Below are 20,100 nucleotides of genomic sequence, written 5' to 3' on the forward strand. Positions count from 1 at the left end.
GGAGAAGGAGGAGCTCCTTCTCCTTCTCCTTCTTCTTCTCCTCCTCCCTCTCCTCCTTCTTCTTCTCCTCATTTTTCCTCTTCTTTCCTTTCATTTTTCCTCTTTTTCTCTTCTTGTCCCCTTCTTCGGGCTAAATTGGCTAAGAATGCCTTTTTGGAGCTAATTATGTCATTTCGAGGATAATTAGCTAAGTACAGGTCATTTCTTCCTTAAATAGGACATTTTGGAGCTAACTAAGCTAATTATGTCATTTCGTAGGATAATTAGCCAATTTAGCCTTTCTTGGAGGAGTGTAAGCTACGTACAAGAAGAGATAGAGAAGAAGAAGTAAAATAAGGAGGAGGAGGAGGTGGAGGAGAAGAAGAAGGAAGAGGAGAAGAAGAAGAAAACAAGAAGGAGAAGGAGAAGAAGAAGGAGAAGGAGAAGGAGGAAGAAGGAGGAAGAAGAAGGAGAAGGAGGAGCTCCTTCTCCTTCTCCTTCTTCTTCTCCTTCTTCTCCTTCTTCTTCTCCTCCTCCCTCTCCTCCTTCTTCTTCTCCTCATTTTTCCTCTTCCTTCCTTTCATTTTTCCTCTTTTTCTATTCTTGTCCCCTTCTTCAGGCTAAATTGGCTAAGAATGCCTTTTTTTAGCTAATTATGTCATTTCCAGGATAATTAGCTAAGTATAGGTCATTTCTTATTAAATAGGCCATTTTGGAGCTAACTACGCTAATTATGTCATTTCGTAGGATAATTAGCCAATTTAGCCTTTCTTGGATGAGTCTAAGCTACGTAGAAGAAGAGATAGAGAAGAAGAAGTAAAATAAGGAGGAGGAGGAGGAGAAGAAGAAGGAAGAGGAGAAGAAGAAGAAAAGAAGAAGGAGAAGGAGAAGAAGAAGGAGAAGGAGAAGGAGGAAGAAGGAGGAAGAAGAAGGAGAAGGAGGAGCTCCTTATCCTTCTCCTTCTTCTTCTCCTTCTTCTCCTTCTTCTTCTCCTCCTCCCTCTCCTCCTTCTTCTTCTCCTCATTTTTCCTCTTCCTTCCTTTCATTTTTCCTCTTTTTCTCTTCTTGTCCCCTTCTTCGGGCTAAATTGGGTAAGAATGCCTTTTTGGAGCTAATTATGTCATTTCGAGGATAATTAGCTAAGTATAGGTCATTTCTTATTAAATAGGCCATTTTGGAGCTAACTAAGCTAATTATGTCATTTCGAAGGATAATTAGCCAATTTAGCCTTTCTTGGAGGAGTCTAAGCTACGTAGAAGAAGAGATAGAGAAGAAGAAGTAAAATAAGGAGGAGGAGGAGGTGGAGGAGAAGAAGAAGGAAGAGGAGAAGAAGAAGAAAAGAAGAAGGAGAATGAGAAGAAGAAGGAGAAGGAGAAGGAGGAAGAAGGAGGAAGAAGTTCCTTCTCCCTCTCCTCCTTCTTCTCCTTCTTCTTCTCCTCCTCCCTCTCCTCCTTCTTCTTCTCCTCATTTTTCCTCTTCCTTCCTTTCATTTTTCCTCTTTTCCTCTTCTTGTCCCCTTCTTCGGGCTAAATTGGCTAAGAATGCCTTTTTGGAGCTAATTATGTCATTTCAAGGATAATTAGCTAAGTATAGGTCATTTCTTATTTAATAGGCCATTTTGGAGCTAACTAAGCTAATTATGTCATTTCGTAGGATAATTAGCTAATTTAGCCTTTCTTGGAGTAGTCTAAGCTACGTAGAAGAAGAGACAGAGAAGAAGAAGTAAAATAAGGAGGAGGAGGAGGAGGAGAAGAAGAAGGAAGAGGAGAAGAAGAAGAAAAGAAGAAGGAGAAGGAGAAGAAGAAGGAGAAGGAGAAGGAGGAAGAAGGAGGAAGAAGAAGGAGAAGGAGGAGCTAGGAGCTCCTTCTCCTTCTCCTTCTTCTTCTCCTCCTCCCTCTCCTCCTTCTTCTTCTCCTCATTTTTCCTCTTCTTTCCTTTCATTTTCCCTCTTTTTCTCTTCTTGTCCCCTTCTTCGGGCTAAATTGGCTAAGAATGCCTTTTTGGAGCTAATTATGTCATTTCGAGGATAATTAGCTAAGTATAGGTCATTTCTTATTAAATAGGCCATTTTGGAGCTAACTAAGCTAATTATGTCATTTCGTAGGATAATTAGCCAATTTAGCCTTTCTTGGATGAGTCTAAGCTACGTAGAAGAAGAGATAGAGAAGAAGTAAAATAAGGAGGAGGAGGAGGAGGAGGAGAAGAAGAAGGAAGAGGAGAAGAAGAAGAAAAGAAGAAGGAGAAGGAGAAGAAGAAGGAGAAGGAGAAGGAGGAAGAAGGAGGAAGAAGAAGGAGAAGGAGGAGCTCCTTCTCCTTCTCCTTCTTCTTCTCCTTCTTCTCCTTCTTCTTCTCCTCCTCCCTATCCTCCTTCTTCTTCTCCTCATTTTTCCTCTTCCTTCCTTTCATTTTTCCTCTTTTTCTCTTCCTGTCCCCTTCTTCGGGCTAAATTGGCTAAGAATGCCTTTTTGGAGCTAAATATGTCATTTCGAGGATAATTAGCTAGTATAGGTCATTTCTTATTAAATAGGCCATTTTGGAGCTAACTAAGCTAATTATGTCATTTCGAAGGATAATTAGCCAATTTAGCCTTTCTTGGATGAGTCTAAGCTACGTAGAAGAAGAGATAGAGAAGAAGAAGTAAAATAAGGAGGAGGAGGACGTGGAGGACAAGAAGAAGGAAGAGGAGAAGAAGAAGAAAAGAAGAAGGAGAAGGAGAAGAAGAAGGAGAAGGAGAAGGAGGAAGAAGGAGGAAGAAGTTCCTTCTCCCTCTCCTCCTTCTTCTCCTTCTTCTTCTCCTCCTGCCTCTCCTTCTTCTTCTCCTCATTTTTCCTCTTCCTTCCTTTCATTTTTCCTCTTTTTCTCTTCTTGTCCCCTTCTTCGGGCTAAATTGGCTAAGAATGCCTTTTTGGAGCTAATTATGTCATTTCGAGGATAATTAGGTAAGTATAGGTCATTTCTTATTAAATAGGCCATTTTGGAGCTAACTAAGCTAATTATATCATTTCGTAGGATAATTAGCCAATTTAGCCTTTCTTGGAGGAGTCTAAGCTACGTAGAAGAAGAGATAGAGAAGAAGAAGTAAAATAAGGAGGAGGAGGAGGAGGAGGAGAAGAAGAAGGAAGAGGAGAAGAAGAAGAAAAGAAGAAGGAGAAGGAGAAGAAGAAGGAGAAGGAGAAGGAGGAAGAAGAAGGAAGAAGAAGGAGAAGGAGGAGCTCCTTCTCCTTCTCCTTCTTCTTCTCCTCCTCCCTCTCCTCCTTCTTCTTCTCCTCATTTTTCCTCTTCCTTTCTTTCATTTTTCCTCTTTTTCTCTTCTTGTCCCCTTCTTCGGGCTAAATTGGCTAAGAATGCCTTTTTGGAGCTAATTATGTCATTTCGAGGATAATTAGCTAAGTATAGGTCATTTCTTATTAAATAGGCCATTTTGGAGCAAACTAAGCTAATTATGTCATTTCGTAGGATAATTAGCCAATTTAGCCTTTCTTGGATGAGTCTAAGCTACGTAGAAGAAGAGATAGAGAAGAAGAAGTAAAATAAGGAGGAGGAGGAGGAGGAGGAGAACAAGAAGGAAGAGGAGAAGAAGAAGAAAATAAGAAGGAGAAGGAGAAGAAGAAGGAGAAGGAGAAGGAGGAAGGAGGAGGAAGAAGAAGGAGAAGGAGGAGCTCCTTCTCCTTCTCCTTCTTCTTCTCCTTCTTCTCCTTCTTCTTCTCCTCCTCCCTCTCCTCCTTCTTCTTCTCCTCATTTTTCCTCTTCCTTCCTTTCATTTTTCCTCTTTTTCTCTTCTTGTCCCCTTCTTCGGGCTAAATTGGCTAAGAATGCCTTTTTGGAGCTAATTATGTCATTTCGAGGATAATTAGCTAAGTGTAGGTCATTTCTTATTAAATAGGCCATTTTGGAGCTAACTACGCTAATTATGTCATTTCGTAGGATAATTAGCCAATTTAGCCTTCTTGGATGAGTCTAAGCTACGTAGAAGAAGAGATAGAGAAGAAGAAGTAAAATAAGGAGGAGGAGGAGGAGGAGGTGAAGAAGAAGGAAGAGGAGAAGAAGAAGAAAAGAAGAAGGAGAAGGAGAAGGAGAAGGAGAAGGAGGAAGGAGGAAGAAGGAGAAGGATGAGCTCCGTCTCCTTCTCCTTCTTATTCTCCTTCTTCTCCTTCTTCTTCTCCTCCTCCCTCTCCTCCTTCTTCATCTCCTCATTTTTCCTCTTCCTTCCTTTCATTTTTCCTCTTTTTCTCTTCTTGTCCCCTTCTTCGGGCTAAATTGGCTAAGAATGCCTTTTTGGAGCTAATTATGTCATTTCGAGGATAATTAGCTAAGTATAGGTCATTTCTTATTAAATAGGCCATTTTGGAGCTAACTACGCTAATTATGTCATTTCGTAGGATAATTAGCCAATTTAGCCTTTCTTGGATGAGTCTAAGCTACGTAGAAGAAGAGATAGAGAAGAAGAAGTAAAATAAGGAGGAGGAGGAGGAGAAGAAGAAGGAAGAGGAGAAGAAGAAGAAAAGAAGAAGGAGAAGGAGAAGAAGAAGGAGAAGGAGAAGGAGGAAGAAGGAGGAAGAAGAAGGAGAAGGAGGAGCTCCTTATCCTTCTCCTTCTTCTTCTCCTTCTTCTCCTTCTTCTTCTCCTCCTCCCTCTCCTCCTTCTTCTTCTCCTCATTTTTCCTCTTCCTTCCTTTCATTTTTCCTCTTTTTCTCTTCTTGTCCCCTTCTTCGGGCTAAATTGGGTAAGAATGCCTTTTTGGAGCTAATTATGTCATTTCGAGGATAATTAGCTAAGTATAGGTCATTTCTTATTAAATAGGCCATTTTGGAGCTAACTAAGCTAATTATGTCATTTCGAAGGATAATTAGCCAATTTAGCCTTTCTTGGAGGAGTCTAAGCTACGTAGAAGAAGAGATAGAGAAGAAGAAGTAAAATAAGGAGGAGGAGGAGGTGGAGGAGAAGAAGAAGGAAGAGGAGAAGAAGAAGAAAAGAAGAAGGAGAATGAGAAGAAGAAGGAGAAGGAGAAGGAGGAAGAAGGAGGAAGAAGTTCCTTCTCCCTCTCCTCCTTCTTCTCCTTCTTCTTCTCCTCCTCCCTCTCCTCCTTCTTCTTCTCCTCATTTTTCCTCTTCCTTCCTTTCATTTTTCCTCTTTTCCTCTTCTTGTCCCCTTCTTCGGGCTAAATTGGCTAAGAATGCCTTTTTGGAGCTAATTATGTCATTTCAAGGATAATTAGCTAAGTATAGGTCATTTCTTATTTAATAGGCCATTTTGGAGCTAACTAAGCTAATTATGTCATTTCGTAGGATAATTAGCTAATTTAGCCTTTCTTGGAGTAGTCTAAGCTACGTAGAAGAAGAGACAGAGAAGAAGAAGTAAAATAAGGAGGAGGAGGAGGAGGAGAAGAAGAAGGAAGAGGAGAAGAAGAAGAAAAGAAGAAGGAGAAGGAGAAGTAGAAGGAGAAGGAGAAGGAGGAAGAAGGAGGAAGAAGAAGGAGAAGGAGGAGCTAGGAGCTCCTTCTCCTTCTCCTTCTTCTTCTCCTCCTCCCTCTCCTCCTTCTTCTTCTCCTCATTTTTCCTCTTCTTTCCTTTCATTTTCCCTCTTTTTCTCTTCTTGTCCCCTTCTTCGGGCTAAATTGGATAAGAATGCCTTTTTGGAGCTAATTATGTCATTTCGAGGATAATTAGCTAAGTATAGGTCATTTCTTATTAAATAGGCCATTTTGGAGCTAACTAAGCTAATTATGTCATTTCGTAGGATAATTAGCCAATTTAGCCTTTCTTGGATGAGTCTAAGCTACGTAGAAGAAGAGATAGAGAAGAAGTAAAATAAGGAGGAGGAGGAGGAGGAGGAGAAGAAGAAGGAAGAGGAGAAGAAGAAGAAAAGAAGAAGGAGAAGGAGAAGAAGAAGGAGAAGGAGAAGGAGGAAGAAGGAGGAAGAAGAAGGAGAAGGAGGAGCTCCTTCTCCTTCTCCTTCTTCTTCTCCTTCTTCTCCTTCTTCTTCTCCTCCTCCCTATCCTCCTTCTTCTTCTCCTCATTTTTCCTCTTCCTTCCTTTCATTTTTCCTCTTTTTCTCTTCCTGTCCCCTTCTTCGGGCTAAATTGGCTAAGAATGCCTTTTTGGAGCTAAATATGTCATTTCGAGGATAATTAGCTAGTATAGGTCATTTCTTATTAAATAGGCCATTTTGGAGCTAACTAAGCTAATTATGTCATTTCGAAGGATAATTAGCCAATTTAGCCTTTCTTGGATGAGTCTAAGCTACGTAGAAGAAGAGATAGAGAAGAAGAAGTAAAATAAGGAGGAGGAGGAGGTGGAGGACAAGAAGAAGGAAGAGGAGAAGAAGAAGAAAAGAAGAAGGAGAAGGAGAAGAAGAAGGAGAAGGAGAAGGAGGAAGAAGGAGGAAGAAGTTCCTTCTCCCTCTCCTCCTTCTTCTCCTTCTTCTTCTCCTCCTGCCTCTCCTTCTTCTTCTCCTCATTTTTCCTCTTCCTTCCTTTCATTTTTCCTCTTTTTCTCTTCTTGTCCCCTTCTTCGGGCTAAATTGGCTAAGAATGCCTTTTTGGAGCTAATTATGTCATTTCGAGGATAATTAGGTAAGTATAGGTCATTTCTTATTAAATAGGCCATTTTGGAGCTAACTAAGCTAATTATATCATTTCGTAGGATAATTAGCCAATTTAGCCTTTCTTGGAGGAGTCTAAGCTACGTAGAAGAAGAGATAGAGAAGAAGAAGTAAAATAAGGAGGAGGAGGAGGAGGAGGAGAAGAAGAAGGAAGAGGAGAAGAAGAAGAAAAGAAGAAGGAGAAGGAGAAGGAGAAGGAGAAGGAGGAAGGAGGAAGAAGGAGAAGGATGAGCTCCGTCTCCTTCTCCTTCTTATTCTCCTTCTTCTCCTTCTTCTTCTCCTCCTCCCTCTCCTCCTTCTTCATCTCCTCATTTTTCCTCTTCCTTCCTTTCATTTTTCCTCTTTTTCTCTTCTTGTCCCCTTCTTCGGGCTAAATTGGCTAAGAATGCCTTTTTGGAGCTAATTATGTCATTTCGAGGATAATTAGCTAAGTATAGGTCATTTCTTATTAAATAGGCCATTTCGGAGCTAACTACGCTAATTATGTCATTTCGTAGGATAATTAGCCAATTTAGCCTTTCTTGGATGAGTCTAAGCTACGTAGAAGAAGAGATAGAGAAGAAGAAGTAAAATAAGGAGGAGGAGGAGGAGAAGAAGAAGGAAGAGGAGAAGAAGAAGAAAAGAAGAAGGAGAAGGAGAAGAAGAAGGAGAAGGAGAAGGAGGAAGAAGGAGGAAGAAGAAGGAGAAGGAGGAGCTCCTTATCCTTCTCCTTCTTCTTCTCCTTCTTCTCCTTCTTCTTCTCCTCCTCCCTCTCCTCCTTCTTCTTCTCCTCATTTTTCCTCTTCCTTCCTTTCATTTTTCCTCTTTTTCTCTTCTTGTCCCCTTCTTCGGGCTAAATTGGGTAAGAATGCCTTTTTGGAGCTAATTATGTCATTTCGAGGATAATTAGCTAAGTATAGGTCATTTCTTATTAAATAGGCCATTTTGGAGCTAACTAAGCTAATTATGTCATTTCGAAGGATAATTAGCCAATTTAGCCTTTCTTGGAGGAGTCTAAGCTACGTAGAAGAAGAGATAGAGAAGAAGAAGTAAAATAAGGAGGAGGAGGAGGTGGAGGAGAAGAAGAAGGAAGAGGAGAAGAAGAAGAAAAGAAGAAGGAGAATGAGAAGAAGAAGGAGAAGGAGAAGGAGGAAGAAGGAGGAAGAAGTTCCTTCTCCCTCTCCTCCTTCTTCTCCTTCTTCTTCTCCTCCTCCCTCTCCTCCTTCTTCTTCTCCTCATTTTTCCTCTTCCTTCCTTTCATTTTTCCTCTTTTCCTCTTCTTGTCCCCTTCTTCGGGCTAAATTGGCTAAGAATGCCTTTTTGGAGCTAATTATGTCATTTCAAGGATAATTAGCTAAGTATAGGTCATTTCTTATTTAATAGGCCATTTTGGAGCTAACTAAGCTAATTATGTCATTTCGTAGGATAATTAGCTAATTTAGCCTTTCTTGGAGTAGTCTAAGCTACGTAGAAGAAGAGACAGAGAAGAAGAAGTAAAATAAGGAGGAGGAGGAGGAGGAGAAGAAGAAGGAAGAGGAGAAGAAGAAGAAAAGAAGAAGGAGAAGGAGAAGTAGAAGGAGAAGGAGAAGGAGGAAGAAGGAGGAAGAAGAAGGAGAAGGAGGAGCTAGGAGCTCCTTCTCCTTCTCCTTCTTCTTCTCCTCCTCCCTCTCCTCCTTCTTCTTCTCCTCATTTTTCCTCTTCTTTCCTTTCATTTTCCCTCTTTTTCTCTTCTTGTCCCCTTCTTCGGGCTAAATTGGCTAAGAATGCCTTTTTGGAGCTAATTATGTCATTTCGAGGATAATTAGCTAAGTATAGGTCATTTCTTATTAAATAGGCCATTTTGGAGCTAACTAAGCTAATTATGTCATTTCGTAGGATAATTAGCCAATTTAGCCTTTCTTGGATGAGTCTAAGCTACGTAGAAGAAGAGATAGAGAAGAAGTAAAATAAGGAGGAGGAGGAGGAGGAGGAGAAGAAGAAGGAAGAGGAGAAGAAGAAGAAAAGAAGAAGGAGAAGGAGAAGAAGAAGGAGAAGGAGAAGGAGGAAGAAGGAGGAAGAAGAAGGAGAAGGAGGAGCTCCTTCTCCTTCTCCTTCTTCTTCTCCTTCTTCTCCTTCTTCTTCTCCTCCTCCCTATCCTCCTTCTTCTTCTCCTCATTTTTCCTCTTCCTTCCTTTCATTTTTCCTCTTTTTCTCTTCCTGTCCCCTTCTTCGGGCTAAATTGGCTAAGAATGCCTTTTTGGAGCTAAATATGTCATTTCGAGGATAATTAGCTAGTATAGGTCATTTCTTATTAAATAGGCCATTTTGGAGCTAACTAAGCTAATTATGTCATTTCGAAGGATAATTAGCCAATTTAGCCTTTCTTGGATGAGTCTAAGCTACGTAGAAGAAGAGATAGAGAAGAAGAAGTAAAATAAGGAGGAGGAGGAGGTGGAGGACAAGAAGAAGGAAGAGGAGAAGAAGAAGAAAAGAAGAAGGAGAAGGAGAAGAAGAAGGAGAAGGAGAAGGAGGAAGAAGGAGGAAGAAGTTCCTTCTCCCTCTCCTCCTTCTTCTCCTTCTTCTTCTCCTCCTGCCTCTCCTTCTTCTTCTCCTCATTTTTCCTCTTCCTTCCTTTCATTTTTCCTCTTTTTCTCTTCTTGTCCCCTTCTTCGGGCTAAATTGGCTAAGAATGCCTTTTTGGAGCTAATTATGTCATTTCGAGGATAATTAGGTAAGTATAGGTCATTTCTTATTAAATAGGCCATTTTGGAGCTAACTAAGCTAATTATATCATTTCGTAGGATAATTAGCCAATTTAGCCTTTCTTGGAGGAGTCTAAGCTACGTAGAAGAAGAGATAGAGAAGAAGAAGTAAAATAAGGAGGAGGAGGAGGAGGAGGAGAAGAAGAAGGAGAAGGAGAAGAAGAAGGAGAAGGAGAAGGAGGAAGAAGAAGGAAGAAGAAGGAGAAGGAGGAGCTCCTTCTCCTTCTCCTTCTTCTTCTCCTCCTCCCTCTCCTCCTTCTTCTTCTCCTCATTTTTCCTCTTCCTTCCTTTCATTTTTCCTCTTTTTCTCTTCTTGTCCCCTTCTTCGGGCTAAATTGGCTAAGAATGCCTTTTTGGAGCTAATTATGTCATTTCGAGGATAATTAGCTAAGTATAGGTCATTTCTTATTAAATAGGCCATTTTGGAGCAAACTAAGCTAATTATGTCATTTCGTAGGATAATTAGCCAATTTAGCCTTTCTTGGATGAGTCTAAGCTACGTAGAAGAAGAGATAGAGAAGAAGAAGTAAAATAAGGAGGAGGAGGAGGAGGAGAACAAGAAGGAAGAGGAGAAGAAGAAGAAAATAAGAAGGAGAAGGAGAAGAAGAAGGAGAAGGAGAAGGAGGAAGAAGGAGGAAGAAGAAGGAGAAGGAGGAGCTCCTTGTCCTTCTCCTTCTTCTTCTCCTTCTTCTCCTTCTTCTTCTCCTCCTCCCTCTCCTCCTTCTTCTTCTCCTCATTTTTCCTCTTCCTTCCTTTCATTTTTCCTCTTTTTCTCTTCTTGTCCCCTTCTTCGGGCTAAATTGGCTAAGAATGCCTTTTTGGAGCTAATTATGTCATTTCGAGGATAATTAGCTAAGTGTAGGTCATTTCTTATTAAATAGGCCATTTTGGAGCTAACTACGCTAATTATGTCATTTCGTAGGATAATTAGCCAATTTAGCCTTCTTGGATGAGTCTAAGCTACGTAGAAGAAGAGATAGAGAAGAAGAAGTAAAATAAGGAGGAGGAGGAGGAGGAGGTGAAGAAGAAGGAAGAGGAATAGAAGAAGAAAAGAAGAAGGAGAAGGAGAAGGAGAAGGAGAAGGAGGAAGGAGGAAGAAGGAGAAGGATGAGCTCCGTCTCCTTCTCCTTCTTATTCTCCTTCTTCTCCTTCTTCTTCTCCTCCTCCCTCTCCTCCTTCTTCATCTCCTCATTTTTCCTCTTCCTTCCTTTCATTTTTCCTCTTTTTCTCTTCTTGTCCCCTTCTTCGGGCTAAATTGGCTAAGAATGCCTTTTTGGAGCTAATTATGTCATTTCGAGGATAATTAGCTAAGTATAGGTCATTTCTTATTAAATAGGCCATTTTGGAGCTAACTAAGCTAATTATGTCATTTCGTAGGATAATTAGCCAATTTAGCCTTTCTTGGAGGAGTCTAAGCTACGTAGAAGAAGAGATAGAGAAGAAGAAGTAAAATAAGGAGGAGGAGGAGGTGGAGGAGAAGAAGAAGGAAGAGGAGAAGAAGAAGAAATGAATAAGGAGAAGAAGAAGAAGGAGGAGAGGGAGAAGGAACTCCCTCTCCTCCTTCTTCTTCTCCTCATTTTTCCTCTTCCTTCCTTTCATTTTTCCTCTTTTTCTCTTCTTGTCCCCTTCTTCGGGCTAAATTGGCTAAGAATGCCTTTTTGGAGCTAATTATGTCATTTCGAGGATAATTAGCTAAGTATAGGTCATTTCTTATTAAATAGGCCATTTTGGAGCTAACTAAGCTAATTATGTCATTTCGTAGGATAATTAGCCAATTTAGCCTTTCTTGGAGGAGTCTAAGCTACGTAGAAGAAGAGATAGAGAAGAAGAAGTCAAATAAGGAGGAGGAGGAGGAGGAGGAGAAGAAGAAGGAAGAGGAGAAGAAGAAGAAAAGAAGAAGGAGAAGGAGAAGAAGAAGGAGAAGGAGAAGGAGGAAGAAGGAGGAAGAAGAAGGAGAAGGAGGAGCTCTTTCTCCTTCTCCTTCTTCTTCTCCTCCTCCCTCTCCTCCTTCTTCTTCTCCTCATTTTTCCTCTTCCTTCCTTTCATTTTTCCTCTTTTTCTCTTCTTGTCCCCTTCTTCGGGCTAAATTGGCTAAGAATGCCTTTTTGGAGCTAATTATGTCATTTCGAGGATAATTAGCCAAGTATAGGTCATTTCTTGTTAAATAGGCCATTTTGGAGCTAACTAAGCTAATTATGTCATTTCGTAGGATAATTAGCCAATTTAGCCTTTCTTGGAGGAGTCTAAGCTACGTAGAAGAAGAGATAGAGAAGAAGAAGTAAAATAAGGAGGAGGAGGAGGTGGAGGAGAAGAAGAAGGAAGAGGAGAAGAAGAAGAAAAGAAGAAGGAGAAGGAGAAGAAGAAGGAGAAGGAGAAGGAGGAACAAGGAGGAAGAAGTTCTTTCTCCCTCTCCTCCTTCTTCTCCTTCTTCTTCTCCTCCTCCCTCTCCTCCTTCTTCTTCTCCTCATTTTTCCTCTTCCTTCCTTTCATTTTTCCTCTTTTTCTCTTCTTGTCCCCTTCTTCGGGCTAAATTGGCTAAGAATGCCTTTTTGGAGCTAATTATGTCATTTCGAGGATAATTAGCTAAGTATAGGTCATTTCTTATTAAATAGGCCATTTTGGAGCTAACTAAGCTAATTATGTCATTTCGTAGGATAATTAGCCAATTTAGCCTTTCTTGGAGGAGTCTAAGCTACGTAGAAGAAGAGATAGAGAAGAAGTAAAATAAGGAGGAGGAGGAGGAGGAGGAGAAGAAGAAGGAAGAGGAGAAGAAGAAGAAAAGAAGAAGGAGAAGGAGAAGAAGAAGGAGAAGGAGAAGGAGGAAGAAGGAGGAAGAAGAAGGAGAAGGAGGAGCTCCTTCTCCTTCTCCTTCTTCTTCTCCTCCTCCCTCTCCTCCTTCTTCTTCTCCTCATTTTTCCTCTTCCTTCCTTTCATTTTTCCTCTTTTTCTCTTCTTGTCCCCTTCTTCGGGCTAAATTGGTTAAGAATGCCTTTTTGGAGCTAATTATGTCATTTCGAGGATAATTAGCTAAGTATAGGTCATTTCTTATTAAATAGGCCATTTTGGAGCTAACTAAGCTAATTATGTCATTTCGTAGGATAACTAGCCAATTTAGCCTTTCTTGGATGAGTCTAAGCTACGTAGAAGAAGAGATAGAGAAGAAGAAGTAAAATAAGGAGGAGGAGGAGGAGGAGGAGAAGAAGAAGGAAGAGGAGAAGAAGAAGAAAAGAAGAAGGAGAAGGAGAAGAAGAAGGAGAAGGAGAAGGAGGAAGAAGGAGGAAGAAGAAGGAGAAGGCTCCTTCTCCTTCTCCTTCTTCTTCTCCTCCTTCTCCTTCTTCTTCTCCTCCTCCCTCTCCTCCTTCTTCTTCTCCTCATTTTTCCTCTTCCTTCCTTTCATTTTTCCTCTTTTTCTCTTCTTGTCCCCTTCTTCGGGCTAAATTGGCTAAGAATGCCTTTTTGGAGCTAATTATGTCATTTCGAGGATAATTAGCTAAGTATAGGTCATTTCTTATTAAATAGGCCATTTTGGAGCTAACTAAGCTAATTATGTCATTTCGTAGGATAATTAGCCAATTTAGCCTTTCTTGGATGAGTCTAAGCTACGTAGAAGAAGAGATAGAGAAGAAGAAGTAAAATAAGGAGGAGGAGGACGAGGAGAAGAAGAAGGAAGAGGAGAAGAAGAAGAAAAGAAGAAGGAGAAGGAGAAGAAGAAGGAGAAGGAGAAGGAGGAAGAAGGCCATTTTGGAGCTAAGTATAGGTCATTTTTTATTAAATAGGCCATTTTGGAGCTAACTAAGCTAATTATGTCATTAGATGGAGGTCTAGCTATTTTGGAGCTAACTAAGCTAATTATGTCATTAGATGGAAGTCTAGCTATTTTTTATTAAAACACTAGAAATAACATACCTAAGTTAGGGTGAAGCACGGTGGCTCTGGCTTGTTTCACCTTGAGAAGGCTGCCCTGGAGAAGGCTCGACTGTAGAACGGTCGTGCGATGCGTTTCGGGACATATTCTGCACCAAACGTCGTTTGCAATGTGTAGTTAGCATGAGGACACTCTTAAGATCACTCCACTGAAATGAAACTCACCGTCCCCGCTACGTTAATGACTGGCATCGGCGGAGGGACTTGGCCGTTCTTCTCGCACATAGACTGTACATTTGGTTTCGACAGGTCAAACTTTTAATTTATTAATGAAACGGACATTCAAATGCAAGATTTTAAATAACATGAAGAAGAAACTTACCACGAAGAGCTCGTATATGGCCCTGGTAGACGCTTCATTCCGTGCCCTCTCCGCCTCCACCAATGCAGTCGTCCTCTCCTCCAGCTCCCTAATTTCCTTATCCTTCTCCGCCATAGCCGCCTGCATTGCCGCTCTCTCTTTCTGAATAGCAGCCTGCAACACAACTCATTGTTAGCAATGTAATCATATTGGTTCCAACGCACAACATAATGCGGAAAGATAGTTGAGTCCTTTAAACTAACCTCGATGGCGAGCTCGACTGGCCGTGGATGATGTGTTATCTCCGGACAAGAGCTCGTTTGGCGTGCCTTTATCTGCCGGAGAGTGCTAGGACAACGTATAAGGCCGTCTCCAATGGCGATCGAGCCATGGGGCCTCCCGTTGCCAGCTATCATCACTAGCTCTGGATCAATAGGCCCCTCGCTCGGGTTAAAGTCCTCCCCTTTCCTCGCCTTCCCGTGATCTCTGTACTTCACGAGCTTGTCGTGGGAGGAGATGTTGGTGAAGTTTTCTGGATGCTCGAGGTCAGACTCAGAGAATGCCTTGACCTTCTTGTACGAGGCAGTATGGGCCATCGCATACAGGTCGTACATCTGTGGCGCCTCCGTCTTATTGTGACGCGCCTAAAAGAGAGAGAGCAGAAAATTGTATTGGTAAAGGGCTTAAGATAGCATTAAGAATGAATTGAATGAGGCATGAAGCAAACCACATACCCAGTTCTCGCCAAATTGGATTAAGTTGACGCTCCCTTGATGGTGTGGCACGCCAACCATTTTGCCACGCCTCTCATTGGCATTGTTGTGGCTGGTCTCCCACGTTTCGGAGCACCACTGGTCCACCAAGGCCTCCCAACAATCCATCTTATCCACACACCATCTCGGGGGCACCTAAGTTAATAAAGAGAAATTTGAGTGCGTAAGAACCAAATCAAGGAAACTAACTACAAAGCCTTAATAATATGTAATTACCTTCATGTAATTCTCCTTCTCCATCTTAGCATCACGGCACTTCGCCTTATCAATCCTAATACGCCGCGTGGCATAGTAGTCTCGAACAGCCTGCACCCGAGCCTCGTGCCGAAAGTTTTGAAGTAGGCGGCGACATTCGGTTTCGATAACCTTTGCCGCGTCGTCCTCGTATCCCTCCTCACACCTGTCGAAGGTAAATCAATTAGAAGTTTGCGGAACAATAAATCAAATGGGCCCTTAATGGTAATTAATTACCCTTTGTTTGAACCAAGAGATGAAACCAGGATAGTCGCCTCCATGCTTTGCGAGAAGCTCATACTCTTCGACGGAATCCTTTTCGATGACCGCTCCATCCGAGAATTCGGCGACGTATCGACTATATCAAATATCCGGGAATAAGAGTAGTTCAAAGCAATTAGAAGTTGCGGAACAATAAATTACCGAGAACTTACTCGATATACGGCCGCACTTCTGTTTGGTTGGTGAAGATATACAATGAAATGGTCCGCCATTCTTCGACATCCAACGATTTCCCTTTCGAAGCACCGGATGGTGCGAGCTTACCTTTGAATAGGCTGAGGTTGGATCGAACTTTTTCTCGATCGCCATTATTGTACCGAGGCTTCGGGTTATGCAAATGATGATTTTTGGCTTCGTAGTGTGCTGTTACAAAGTTTGCCGCCTCCTCAGTAATGAATGCCTCGGCCATCGATGCTTCAATTCTACGTTTATTTTTACACTTAGCTCGAAGCGTCTTCTACATCCTCTCAGTTGAGTAGCACCATCGATTTTGAATGGGCCCCCCCATTCTTGCCTCGGTCGGGAGATGCAAAATCAAATGTTGCATTGGATTAAAGAAGCCCGGTGGAAAGATCTTTTCTAATTTGCAGATCAACTCCGGCGCCAACTCTTCCATTTCATCTAGCACGCCAGGCGATAGTTCTTTCGCACAAAGAGAACGGAAGAAATAGCTCAGCTCTGCCAGTACTAGCCATTCATCCTCAGGGATAAAGCCACGCAACATCACCGGCATTACCCGCTCAATCCATATGTGCCAATCATGACTCTTGAGCCCAAATATTTTCAATTTCTCAAGACTCGCTCCCCTCTTTAGATTCGCAGCATACCCATCGGGGAACATCAACCGCATTTTCACCCACAATAGCATTTCCCTCATAGATGGCCTTTCAAGATTGAACCATGCTTTTGGCTTCGCTATGCTTTGCTTTCCTTTCCGTTGTCGCAAGTTTTGCAACGGTCTATCACATAGAGCCTCCAGGTCGATTCTAGCCTTAGGATTATCTTTTGACTTCCCCACTATGCCGAACAATGTACCAAAAATGGCCTCCGCCATATTCTTTTCAGTGTGCATCACGTCAATGTTGTGTGGGCAAAGGAGGTCTTTGAAGTAAGGGAGATCCCATAAGCATGACTTGTGAGTCCAGGCGTGTTCCGTATTATACCCTTTGAAGTATCCTGGACGCAAAGGATCAGGCTCAAGAGCGTTTAACTGATCAAGGGTCTGTTGGCCTGTCAACGCAGCTGGTGCAGTGTTTTTGACAACTCTACCTTTGATGAAATTCTTCTTGTCTTTTCTGAACTTATAGTCAGGATCCAGGAATTGTCTATGCATGTCGAAGCAAGAATACTTGCGACCAGCCTGCAGCCAACGGAACTGAAGAGCTGCCTTGCATGTGGTGCACGGGAACCTTCCATGCACACACCAGCCAGCGAATAGAGCAAACGCCGGATAATCATGCGTCGAGTACATGTACCACACATGCATTTTGAAATTTGTTTTGGTAGCCGCGTCGTAGGTCTTGATCCCATTATCCCAGGCTTCGTGCAACTCATCCTTAAGCGGCTGCATGTACACATTCATATTCTTCCCCGGATAGTTGGGCCCTGGAATTAGCAACGTCAGGAAAATGTTCTTTCTTTTCATAATCTCTCCAGGTGGCAAATTTAGTGGAATGACAAATACAGGCCAACAACTGTATTGTGCTGCCGTCATACCATACACATTGAACCCATCCGTGCTGATGGCAACTCTAGGTTGCCTTGAATCTTCCGATTATCCTTATGTAATGCATCGAAGTGCCTCCACGCAAAACCATCTGAAGTGTGTACCATCATCTTGTTCCCATCCGCATCTATTTCGGTTCTTTTGCCCAATTTGTGCCATGTCATCTGTCTGGCCGTCTCTTCGACCATGAAAAGACGTTGAAGTCTTGGTACGATTGGCAGATATCGAAGAACACTAATGGGGATTTTGGTCTGATTCTTCTCACCCATGCCGTTGTCTACCACAATATACCTTGAAGAATTGCAAATGGGGCAATAGTTCAAGGCCGCATACTCAAGCCTGAATAAGGCACATCCATTCTCACAGGCATGTATCTTCTCATAGGGCATCTTAAGTACACGGAGGATTTTCTCTGACTGGTACAGGTTTGCAGGCAGTACATGGCCTTTGGGTAGAAAGCGTCCAAATATCGTCATCATCGCGTCGTAGCATTCTCTGCCTAGGTTGAATTGAGCCTTCAGAGCCATTACTTGCGCGATGGCATCCAGCTGACAAAGCTCAGTCTGCTCGTGGAGGGGACGTTTTGAAGACTCCAGCATTTCATAGAAGGCCTTTGCAGATTCCTCCATCTCATCGTCCGAATCACGAGCATCATCAAAGTCTTGCACCATGTCTTCAATCCCGGTACCATGCTCGTCGGTGCGACGACGAATCACCTCAGCTCTAGCACGTTGGTCAGACTCACCATGAAAAGTCCACACCGTATAATTAGGCGTAAAACCCCACTTCTGTAGGTGTTTACCCATTTCAAACTCTGTCTGCTTTTTCCAGTTGTCGCAGTTGGGACAGGGGCACCATGTTTTATGCTGGCCATTTGCAAATGCGGCTCTCACAAACCCCCTGGTTTTTGTTAACCATTCATGGGTCATGTCTTTCTGACTAGGGTGACCAGTGTACATCCAAGCACGATCACTCATGTTGCCTAGCTACCTATGGGGGCACAAGAAATAAATATATAATTCATCATCTATATTCATACGCTAATCAAGTTTGTCAGTTTTATTACGTTCATGCAACCTACACGCTAATAGGTAAAGATAGGTCCTAATCCCACCCGAGTATGTGTAGACTGGGTTCGTTTTCCCATGCTCTGCTCCAGATGCGACACAGAATTTTGACAGCACGTCCCCGCTGTTCTCCTGATACACGTCTCGGCAATAAGCAGAGAGGATGTGTACCCGGAGAACAACAGGGGAGGACAATTCGAAAGGATGGCGGTTATTAGGACACGCATACTCTTGATTGAAGAAACCTATAGCTAGCAAGTTTCATCGGCACGAAGACCGGGACAGAGCAAATTAAGGGGGTAGGAGGAGAAGTCATTTGTGCTCACCAACAACGCAAGGGCGGAGCTCGTCCAATGCACGTGGAGGTCGTCGAACAACTGCACATTGAAATTCACCCGATCAACACAAATATGATGTTTTTATAATTAACATAACTATATGACCTAACTCATAACTATGTGGGTCAGTGTCATCGGGGGTCGAAGGTCACTGGCGTCGGGGATTGGGGTCTTTTCGGTCAACAAGAGGCCGAAGAGGTGTCGGGGCTCGGGGGTTGGGGGTCAGTGGCGTCGGGGATCGGGGTAGGGGGTCGAGGGTCGAGGGTGAGTGTTGTCGGGGGTCGGGGGTCGAGTGGCTCGGGGGTTGGGGGTCAGTGGCGTCGGGGGTCGGGGTAGGGGGTCGGGGGTCGAGGGTGAGTGTTGTCGGGGGTCGGGGGTCGGGGGTCGAGGGTCAGTGGCGTCGGGCGTCGGGGGTCGGGGGTCAGTGGCGTCGGGGGTCGGGGTAGGGGTCGGGGATCGAGGGTGAGTGTTGTCGGGGGTCGAGGGTCGGGGGTCGAGGGTCAGTGGCGTCGGGCGTCGGGGATCGGGGGTCAGTGGCGTCGGGGGTCGGGGTCGGGGGTCGGGGGTCGAGGGTGTGTGTTGTCGAGGGTTGAGGGTCACTAGCGTCGGGGGTTGGGGTCTTTTCGGTCAACAAGAGGCCAAAGAGGTGTCCGGGCTCGGGAGTTGGGGGTCAGTGGCATCACGGTCGGGGTAGGGGTCGGGGGTCGAGGGTTAGTGGCGTCGGGGGTCAGGGGTCAGTGGCGTCGGGGGTCGGGGGGTCGGGGGTTCGCGTACTACGGCATCTCCTCCAACTTCATCAGCTACCTGACCGGCCCGCTCGGGGAGAGCACGGCCGCCGCCTCCGCCGTCAACGCCTGGTCCGGCGCGGCGTCCATGTTTCAAAATTTCATTGTTTTGTCCGGTGGAAGCACACACACCACAACATAGTGCTTCCCACGTCGCTGTGCTCATGAATCAGCTGGACCGGGTCGATCTTTTTTTTGGGAGGGAACCTGGTCGATCTTCGAAGATAGAATAATGTGCTCAACCCTAAACCTTTTTCTTTTCTAATGACACCACTTTTTTCTTGAAACACATCATCAGTACTCCCGAGTCAAAAAAATATTGTTTTTTAGCCATTCCGATGAAGAGGTACTATGAGAACACATGTGTGACACACAACACATCGGCGTTTTCAAACTACAAATACCATTAAATCGAAACAAAACCAAAAAAACACATCATGCTTGACAACTAATGTTATCATCCTTGTCTCATTAATTTTACATAAACAATTAGCATATATAGTATAACCTAACAAACTAATTACCATGAACCTAAAAATGACAAAAGTGAAAAAAACAAAAAAACAGAAATAAATTTACCTATCTTGGAAGGGCGGTGCAGGGAGGAGGGGCGGCGCAGGGAGGAGGCGCAGGGAGGAGGGGTGCCGCAGGGAGGAGGGGCGGCGCAGGAGGGGCGGTGTAGGAGGGGCGGCGCCGGGAGGGGCAGGCGACAGGGGAGTGGGCGGCGCACGGAGGAGGGGCGGCGCGGGGCAGGCGGCGGCGCGGGGCAGGGAGGAGGAGCGGCGCGGGGCAGGCGGTGGCGCGGGGCAGGGAGGAGGAGCGGCGCGGGGCAGGCGGCGGTGCGGGGCAGGCGGCGGCGCGGGGCAAGCGACGGCGCGGGGCAGGGAGGAGGAGCGGCGCGGGGCAGGCGGCGGCGCGGTGTCGGCGCGGGGCAGCGGCGGCGCAGGGCAGCGGCGGCGCGGGACGTCGGTAGGCGGCGGGGGTTGGAGGGGGGCTACGTGGGAACGGTTGGAAGGGGGGCGGGGGTGCGCGTGGACGTGGCTAGGCTGCCAGCCCTTTGCCGTCCGCCGCGCTCCTAGGCTGACGGCAAAGGCCCCGAAGGCCGACGACAAAGGTCCCGGGGGGGGGAGGCACCGGGTGGGTAGTTGGGTTGGTGGGCCGCCGACACCTTTGCCGTCCGCCGCGCTCCCAGGCGGACGGCAAAGGGTCCCAAGTAGACGGCAAAGGGGTGGGGTGTGTGGGGTGACGTTTCGGCCGTTGTGTGGCGGGGCTTTGCCGTCCGCGTGCCTTTGCCGTCCGCTTAGGGCTCCTTTGCCGTCGGCCAGCGGACGGCAAAGAAGTGGCCGACGGCAAAATAATCTTTTTCCATCT

Source organism: Hordeum vulgare, chromosome 6H, assembly GCF_904849725.1.
Source record: "Hordeum vulgare subsp. vulgare chromosome 6H, MorexV3_pseudomolecules_assembly, whole genome shotgun sequence".
NCBI classification, from domain to species: domain Eukaryota; kingdom Viridiplantae; phylum Streptophyta; class Magnoliopsida; order Poales; family Poaceae; genus Hordeum; species Hordeum vulgare.